Source organism: Babylonia areolata, chromosome 12 (assembly GCF_041734735.1).
Source record: "Babylonia areolata isolate BAREFJ2019XMU chromosome 12, ASM4173473v1, whole genome shotgun sequence".
NCBI classification, from domain to species: domain Eukaryota; kingdom Metazoa; phylum Mollusca; class Gastropoda; order Neogastropoda; family Buccinidae; genus Babylonia; species Babylonia areolata.
The window spans coordinates 40,953,816-40,964,436 of NC_134887.1; the positions used below are offsets into that span (position 1 = coordinate 40,953,816).

At 42.0% G+C, this 10,621-nt stretch overlaps 1 pseudogene across 1 annotated transcript; it reads right to left on the reverse strand.

Moving 5' to 3' along the window:
* Positions 1–2,123: 2,123 nt before the first annotated feature.
* LOC143288623 (transmembrane protein 45B-like) lies at positions 2,124–9,444 on the reverse strand (annotated as a pseudogene). Its single transcript, XR_013056124.1, has 3 exons — positions 9,299–9,444; positions 5,334–5,421; positions 2,124–4,102 (listed from the first exon to the last, which is right to left on the reverse strand). The product of XR_013056124.1 is annotated as a transmembrane protein 45B-like (transcript).
* Between the last annotated feature and the right edge of the window lie 1,177 nt (positions 9,445–10,621).

Here is a 10,621-nt window from a genome sequence, read left to right on the forward strand (position 1 = left end):
CTCACACGTAAACAAATGCTTGTTTTTGAGTAAAAGTCATGTAACAAAACAACATGTTATTGATGAAAACATGCTGGCTATAATATCATATGTGAATGTGAAGAAGCAGAAAATACTGAGAGAACTGTCTGTCTGGCATCATGCCATATGGGAAGCTGCAAGGCTACATATATGAACACATACAGAACTATACATAATAAAGAAAATTTCACATATAAAAACAGACAAGCAACACACACACACACACACACACACACACACACACACACAAGAAAATAAACCCACGCATTGGTCTGCGAACAACTCCCATGTTCTTGACACACACAAAAATAAAAACATTGTGAAAATGACCAATTATAAAGTTCAGAAAAAACAACAAAGAATATATTCAAGACTGTCAAGAAAAAAATAAAGTGAACTGACAAGCACAGCAAACAGGCATGCACAGCTAGATATACTGAGAACCAATTTATAGGCACCAAGACAATGCATCAGTAAGTGCTTAGTTTTCAGGTCCAGTAACTTAAATTGTAACACACACACAGAGAAGTGTTATAAATACAAAAGGGATTCAGAAGGTGGTAAATGACAAAGGTATAGACAGTAATTTAACAGATTACACCTCCCCAAGGAAAGTATTTTTACATATAATTTACATGCTAAAAGAGGTGATGCTCACTCATGATTAAGCAATTACTGTCTTACATTGGGGGCTTGATTAATAGGTGGTGTTTTGCAACTGTTGAATCAAAAACAGGCACCACTGAAACACCACCAAAGTGCCTCAGCATTAGTGCAGGGCCTCCTCTGGTGTGTGGCCTCCTGGCAACCTAACAACAATAGCTCCTTGTGTATGTGTTGGTGCTGAGACTACAGCAAACCCAGGTGGTGGGAACTGAGTGGTGAGGGTGTAACGCCCACTGAAACGATGCAGATTATGGGGCAGGGGAAAAAAAGGAAAGAAAAGAAAAGTAAAAACAAAGAGAGCAATGGAAAAGAGGAATTTCAAAGGGATGTTCCAGGGGAAGCTACTGAAGACTGAAGGATCCTCAAGTTTTCCAAGAGTCAAAAAAATTTTTTTTTTTTAAATTCCAGAATAACTGGAACACTGAACATACCAACACAACATACAATCCCATGCCTACATTCAGAAACACCTTGCAGAAATGGGAGTGTGATAACAGGTCACAAGTGTTTGTCACAAAGAGGATCAAGACATTCTGACTCGGCTCCACATTCTGTGTTCGCCATCATGATCATCTGTACACACTGACTTATACTTGTAGTTGTACAATGATGACCAACTGAGACATTCTGAGATTGCAGTATTGTACATGTTCATATATATATACATGTATGAACTCACTGCACAACAACAAAAAATTACACACACACACACACACACACACACAGTTTGCAGACAGGTAAAAATAGTAGATCCATATTATCTGTACAGACAGATCTACAGTCAGGCAGACCAACAGTTTCTGCCATTAAAAAACCAACAACAACAACAAAAAAACATTGACCAGAATAATATGACTGCTATTCAATTCGATATGATTAGCAGATGTCTTGAGTGCTGCACTGGTGTAACTTTTATATGAGTATGTATGGATATATGTGTGTGTGGCAGAATGCAGGACAGGACAGTACAGTACAGACATGCTTGCACATCTTCAAGAACATCTGTCTACAAATGGAGTGCTCCACAGATACATAAACATGTCTCCATTAAAATCTGGGAAGACTTAAGCAAGTAAAAGTAATATGGCATGAAAGCACCACTTGTCTTACACACCCATGGCAAGTTACAAACACACACACACACACACACACACACACACACACACACACCACACACAGAGCCAAATCCACCCTGATCCATGGCATGTCACACACATGTAGCAACACCAATCTTAACCCATGGCATGTCACATGCATATGGCCACACCCACTTTGACCCTTGTCATGTCACACACAAATGGCCACACCCATTCTGACCCATGGCATGTCACACATGGACATAGCCACTCCCATTTTGACCAATGGCATGTTACATATGGACATAGCCACACCCATTTTGACCCATGGCATGTCACACACTTACAGCCATACCTATTCATGTCACACACAAATGGCCACACCCATTCTGACCCATGGCATGTCACACATGGACATAGCCACTCCCATTTTGACCAATGGCATGTTACATATGGACATAGCCACACCCATTTTGACCCATGGCATGTCACACACTTACAGCCATACCTATTTTGACACATGGCATGTTACACCATGTCACACACATGGACACACCCATCTTAACCCATGGCATGTCACACACATGGCCACACCCATTCTGACCCATGGCATGTCACACACATAGCCACACCCATTCTGATCCATGACATGTCACACACATGGCCACACCCATTCTGACCCATGGCATGTCACACACATAGCCACACCCATTCTGATCCATGCCATGTCACACACATGGCCACACCCATTCTGACCCATGGCATGTCACACACATGGCCACACCCATTCTGACCCATGGCATGTCACACACATGAACACACCCATTCTGACCCAGCTTAACCAGTGGCGTGTCACACACACATGGCCACAAATATTTTGACCCATGGCATGTCACACACATGGCCAAATCCATTCTTACCCATGGCAAGTCACACATGCACAGCCACATCCTTCGCCATGTCATGCAAGTCTGACTCACAAGTTATAGACACCAGATCAGTCTTAGACGCCTTACATACCATGTTAGACCAAATCACTGACTACAAACCATCATACCATGTTAAACCAAATCACTCAACTGCAAAGTTGCAACTGCAACTCCAAATCACTATAAAGGTCTACATACCATGTTATAGCAAATCACTCTTCGTCTTACTATAAGCCATTTATACCAAGTCATTCTTACTCATACACCATACCAAACCAAATCATTCTCACTCACACATTACGCAATCAAACCAAATCACTTTCAAACCAAGTGACTGTCATTCACATGCCATATCAAACCAAGACATTATCTCTCACTCACTCACCCTCACTCTGATTCACTCACACACCGTATCGAACCAAGTCACACTCACTCACACAACGCATCAAACTAAGTCATTCTCACTCACACACCAAGTCACCCTGACGCTCACAAGTCAGGTCCACCACACTCACGAGCCACGCTTCACTCCGACTCAGAGTCCAGACGGCTGAGGACATGGTAGTTGAAGCGGACCCGGTTCTCCAGGAAGACGTCCTCGGAGGGCGTGACCCCCTCCCCACCCACCCAGCCGCAGCGGACCCTTGGCCAGCAGGCGGCCCACCAGCAGCCACACACACAGCACCACCAGCACTCCCAGGGCAGCGTGAACACAGAACAGGATGGAGAAGAAGGTGACCGCATCACGCACCTCCTCGGGGTCCCCCCCAGACGACAAAGCCGGCGAGTCCTCCCCGGCCAGCAGCACCGCCACCTGCAGCCACCAGCTTCCCTGCAGCAGGAGGAGGTAACTGCGTGCCACAGGGGGCAGCACCTGCTCCCCCTGCACCCCCTCCACCACCGTCACCACGGCGCTGGCACCCGCCGCGTAGGCCGCCAGGGACTGCAGCGAGGACGCGGGCGGCTCGCCAATATAGGCACGCGACTCCAGGATGGCTGCCAGGGCGACGAACAGCAGGGTCAGCCCCGCATAGTCAACGTACTGGTAGAAAGTCCGGGACCCCCAGCGCGTCAGCACGTCCATGACGCCGGAGAAGAGGAGGAAGACATAGATGGTGCCCAGTTCGAAGCGGGACAGGAAGGCGTGGTCTCCCTCGTAACCCTTGTCGAAGGAAAACTCGGCAAAGGACAGCACAGCAGCCAGCGCCATCTTGGCAATCCCATCAACTGGCTGGGAGTGGCAGGAGCGGCAGCAAGGGGAGGATAACGCGCTGCGGAAATCCATGTGGCGCTGTCGGGCCTGGTAGTAGCGGGCAGTGGTGTGGGTCAGCCACCACAGCGAGGTCAGGCAGAAGTACACCCCGAGGACCACCACCCCCACATGCAACATGGTGACTGCTGGCACTGGTGCTGAGGGGACACACACACACACGTGTGCCCACACACACACACACACACATACACATACACATGCACACACACACATGCACACATTTGATATCACTAAAGAAAGAAGAAAACATGCACGCACATACACACACACACACTGTGTGTGTGTGTGTGTGTGCATGTGCGCACGCATATGTGCGCACATGCATGCACACTCTTTAATTAATGATCGACTAAACAAGGTACTCTCATGGCATCGTTCCCTCTTCTTATTTTGTTTTCTTTCCCTCCAGTTTTTCTGTCAGTCTTCAGTCAGTAATTTCCTCAACTTTCCTCTCCACACTCTCTCCAGCTGCCGTCTCAACACTGCTGTCTTGCCTTCTGAACCTGATGATCAAGCCTGTTCCTTCTGCATGGTCGTAGTCATGGACAAGGGGCTTAAAATTATCTGCATGTTGGCCGATAGTGAGTCGTTTCTCTCAGTAAATTTATACTGATTTTCTTTAAATGGCCTTTTTACTGTTTGCATTCAATCAATGCCAATCATTGAAACAAAAGATAAATTTGTGTATCATTTGTATATTTATGAGATCTATGGTCTTAGTTAAAGAAATAATTAAATTCTATCTCAACATACCACAAACCAGTCCATACTCTGGGTCATTTCAAAGTCTTATAACATCATCATGCATGTGTGGATATGTTAAACGAGAGAAGGACATTGGCAAGAAGTTATAAATGGCTCCATGTTTGTTGTTTCAAACCAAAAGATGAAAAAGGAAAAGCTATGATCAAATGTTACCATGGGAAGATCATACATCACAACAAGCTAACTTGGAAGGCATCATCAACTTTTTTAATACATACTTTAAGAAACAAAAAAATGTGAATGTGTTATCACTTCTTTAGTTACTTGGTTAATTAGTGTGTTGTCTTCTTTTCCAGAGCAAAAGCAGTACTCCCTTGCTAATACATTAGGTCATATAAAAACCCATACATATTTTATTCAATATACATGAGAAACACAAGGTCTGCAAGTTAATGCTTAGAAAACATACAGATCCTGTGTCATACGTCACATACAGCAACTCACTGTTGTAACCATACATTGTTGGTTAAGACAGAATCCTACAGTACAGCCTTTGTCATTCATCACGTGTACTTACAGGTACATAAACTTACTGTTGTCACACACACACACACACACACAAAACCCCACTCTGTGTCATATATATCAAAAACATAAACTCACTGTGGTCACAGGATGACACCCTTTCGTCACTGTGTCAGTGTCATGGTGCAGACTTTGATGGGTAACGCATAGATCTGTCCTGTCTCGCCTGCAACCACACATTGTACATTTAAGCTCTTCTCAATGCACAGTGGTACAATATAATGTCAGATGACAAAGGTATAAAGGAAAATGGTGTAATGTTACAGGATGTATCACACCATGTCACAGGACAGTGGTGCCATATTGTGTGTCAAGGAAGTCGTGTTATATCATTTATGAGGACAGTATATCATGTGACAGGACTGGTGTTATATATATTCATGTCAGAGGGCAGAGGTGTCAGTTCATACCAGAGGACAGTGGTGGTATATCATTTCAGAGAACAGTGGTTTATATATCATGTCAGAGGAATGTCTTGGTTGGGGACCACCATGCATGGGGTCATTCTTCAAAGGCCAGGGTTTCTGATGAGTTAAAAAAAAATAAATCTTGGGGGTCCAGGGATCTTTTACCAAAAATCTAACATGTCCCAGACTAATTTCACTATGGGCCATGTCTAATTTCACAAGCTGATGCTAATCTCGTCATACTCGTTCTGAGTTTCTGGTGAAAGGAAAGAACTCTTCTTTGTAGCAGACAATCCTCGCATCAAAAGACAAAAGCTCCCATACAGGATTTTCACTCCAGTCTTTTTGTCAAAATTTACGTCTTTATTTTACAATTTGTTAGAACACCCCAGGGACCCTCTTGATGAATGAGAAGCATTGCAGGGGACAGTGCTGTTCAGAGTAAAGGGAAGCCTCAACCAGTCTGAATGAGGGTCCACAAACAACATCAGTCTCCAGTGAATCAAATGTACATGTATCACTTGATTTTGGGTGCAGTTACATACTGTACTTCCTGTGTGGAGGAGTCGAGGACCCAAAGGAACTGAAACACTTAATTTACTGTACAACAAAGAGACAGAAAGACAAAGAGTCTGAGCAGAGAGACAGACACTGAGAAAGAGAGAAAGACTCAAAGAGTGAGAGGACTTCACAACAGTTAATATGCAACTTCACCATCATGTCTGCAAGTGCAAGTCAAAAACAGTAAAAGTTAAATAATGAATGGGGGCAAAAACAGAAGAGCAATAACTGTCACGGTTCCAAAGTTTTATTGTTCTTTTTAATAAAAAAAACAAAAAAAATTTAAATGAAAAAAAAGCCGTGTGTGTGTGTGTGTGTGTGTGTGTGTGTGTAAACATTATGATGATAAAATGGCAATGAAATGAAAATGCCAAACTTACATTACAAACATTTTGTTTTTATACAACTGTTAAACATTGTTTTTATATGACTGTTAAACATGTTTGTTCAATCCCTGTGTGTTTGTCGGCTAAACAAAATGATCAATGATGCTCCTTAAAACATTCTTCTATGACTATTTCTCTGTTTTAGTGTTTATCTGATTTTGTTAACATTTGCTCATTGAAATCAGAATAATGTTCTTTGCTATTAACATGCTTATAAAGTTATACTGTACCCACCAGCCACCCTCTCTCTCTCTCTCTCTCTCTCTCTCTCTCTCTCACCCACTCTCCCAGTGTCACTGTATGGAATCAGTTATAGGTGACTGACAGTGTCACTGTATAAACAATGGAGTTAGTTATAGATTGAGTTAGTTATAGCTGATTCTGCCAGCGTCATTATACAGACTGTGGAGTCAGTTATTATAGCTGATTCTGCAGTGTCACTGTATGGAAAATGTAAAAGCTGTTTCTGCCAGAGTCACGTTGTGGACTACGGAGTTAGCTTATTCTGCCAATTTCACTGTAGCCACTAAGGAGTTAGATAGCTGATTCTGGTTGTACCACTGCATGGACAATAGTGTTAGCTGATTCTGTCAGTGTCACTGTATGGACAATGGAGTTACCTGATTCTGCCAGTGTCTTTGAATGGAATATGAAGTTTCATATGGAGTTCACAGCTGATTCTGTCATGCAGTGTTAGTGTATGGACTTAGTTATAGCTGATTCTGCTGTGTCATGTGTGGGCTAAGGATTTAGTTTTTGCTGACTCTGCAAGTGTCACTGTACAGGGATGGTTTTAGCTGACTCTGCCAGTATCACTCAATATCACTGAATGGACTTAGTTATAGCTGACTCTGCCTTTGTCACTGTGGGGGTTACTTTAACCCCTAGGCTGCCTATATGACGAGGTAACTCATCATCACAAGCATGTATGCTTCACTGCCACAATGACGAGATAACTCGTCATTGAAATATTCAGACTTTTCCCTGGTTTGCATTCAGTTTGTTGACAAAAATGCTGGTAGCTTTAGCTTGGGGAATCTTTCTAGATTCTATTCATAGCTAGAAACACTATCAACATCATTATTTGAACATTTTGGTTGGGTTACTGGTTGCAGTGTTTGCCTGGCTCCTCTCCTCGCTCACTCAACAAAATGTCGGAGCTGACGCCGTGCTCAAGACATGCAATCATGGCGAACTAAATCAACCAAGACAGCTTTCTTTAGCTGATGCTCAGAAAGAATTGAAGCGTAAATTCGAAGGAGAAGACAGTGATGAACATTTATAGGACGATTTGATAGAAAATAAAGAGAGCAATCAAGAGAGTGGCCAAGATACAACTATCAGTGAGTGATGCCAGCTGTACAGTTGTAGCAGATGACAGAAAGTGACTGAATTATTAGCAGGACACAGTGTAAGCGATTTTATTGGCACTCAGCCAAGGTGGTCTGATGAGAACTGGATAAAGTGACCATGTGAGAGGGGTGAAGAGGAGGGGGGTGGAGACTGAGGGGGCGTGGCCTCACATCCACATTATCACTCGGAGAAGTCACAATGCATTGTGTATCTGTCTCTTTTTTATTTTCTTATTTTTTTTATTGTGATTGTTCTAGTATGATTTTGTGTGTGCATATATCCATTTGTCCAGAAAATATGATATTTCAGTGCAAATTATCTGACTAATGTTTGTAATGAACAAGTTGAAAATGTGACAAAAAACAAAACACTGATTTAAAAAAAAAACAGCATGTCACTAAAAATATATAAAATGGGAAAACATCATGTGTTTTGTATTCTTTATTCATCTACCTTTCAGAAAATATATACTTTTATGGGTCTTTCTCCAATAACAATGAGCACAGAATTTTTTTTTTTTAATTTATACACGTTTTTTTGTGGAAAAAAACCCTGGCAAATAGATTTCACTTAAATCTTATTTTCCTGGCAGCGAAAGGGTCAATCTAAATCAGCCAATGTCACTGTATCAAGTTAGTCATGCCACAAGACCTGAAGAAAAAACTTGCAGCCCTTGTTGTTGTTTTTTCTGAGCTATTCTTGATTTAATTCTGTTCACAAACCTTTTTTTTCAGATTGTGATTTAATGTTACAACTTACACAAACAAAAATATTCTGAAGAAAGTACAGCTGCTAACAGATACCATTATTGCTGAAGAACAGAAAAGATTCTGCAAAGGCAGAAGCACCATCGCAGAGATCTCTTACCTACCTACCCTCTCTCTCACACACACACACACACACACACACACACACACACACGCATATACACACACATTTTATATTTCCTTTTTACAATCATTTGACTGGTGGACCATGGTGGTCAGAAATTTGTGAACCCAAATTAAGGAAGGTTGTTATTTTGATTTGGTTTTTTGTGTTGTTTTTTAAATGGAAAGGAAAATGAAAAAAAGAAAACTTGCTGATGACTAGAGGCTGCTTGTTGAATGAACAACAACATTGCGTTCCACTTTAAATGCTTATTTATTCTATTTTGAGTAATCATTCTATCACTGTATCAATGATCGATCAATGTGAATCGGAATCATACACTGTATGCGCTGTATGTTATTGTCAAATGCAATCCAATCAGATTCACTGACCGATCCACATTTCTCAACACTGCAGCTAAACAGGTCTAACTCTCTAATAAAAGCTGTTGGTTGGATGAACTTACGTCCAATGGTCTTAACACCACATGTCCGTTAAACGTAGAATCCCTTTTGTTGATGTGAGTTCATTTTGTTCAAATGGTGGAAGTAAGTCCCAGTTGAACCAGCGATGTGCCCTCAGGAGGGACAAAGCATCCCTTAGAGCGGAAGCTGTCGTCTGCCTTTTGACAAGAACTACAACTCCCCGATATAAATCCAACAATACAATATGTGAGTAGTTTCCCTTGAAATACAAACACACACAGTACACACGCACACACACACACACAGAGAGAGATTTACTTGCGCATGAACTTAGACACTTGAAATTTATTGTGACATGATTTCGTTTTGTTATTTCAGAAATTTCTCAGCATTATTATCGTTACAGGAAACATTCTGCACTTGATTTAAAGTGTCCGTTGTGCAAAAGTGGAAATGAAGATGAGCTGCATTTTGTTTTATGTTGTCCTGCTTTTAACCAGTTTGATAGTACGATATATCCCACCTGTTTTTTATTGATATCCCAATCCATTTCGGTTAAGTCTACTTCTAGCATCTGAAAAGAAAGCGTCATAAGGAATTTGTCAATATACTTGTACAAGGCATTGCATTTCAGATCTGTTCCAACTTCATGATTTTCTTCAGTGACTGTGCTTGTTTGTGTATTGTACCCCTTCATGAGGGGCACTGGCCTTTATATGAATAAAACATCCGCATCCGCATCTCTCTGGCTCACACACACACACACACACACACACACACACCACACACACACACACACACACACACACACACACACACCACATACACACAGGGAGACAGACAGACAGACAGAGACAGAGAGAGAGAGTACTATATCTACATTCAAAGATTATACAGATGTCAGAAGTATTTTATATCGTTACTTCTCACGCACATACGCATGCACGCACAACACACACACACACACACACACACACACACACACACACACACACACACACACACACAATCCGAATCAACACATACACACACAAATACACGCACGTGCGCACAAATACACGCACGTGCGCACACACACACACACTGAATCACACACTGACACACGCAATCACATCCACACACACACACACACACACACACACACACACACACACACACACACACACACACACACACACACACACACAGAGAGAGCGCGCATGCGAGCGTACATACACCACACAATCACAATGAAATGTTCGGCCACAGAGAAATGAACATTTACAATAATATCCCATTTGCGATTACTGTATAAGAAAAAAAAATATGTATAAAAAAAAAATACAATTTCTATACGAGAGCTGCTTCCCGTCACGGATTAATCA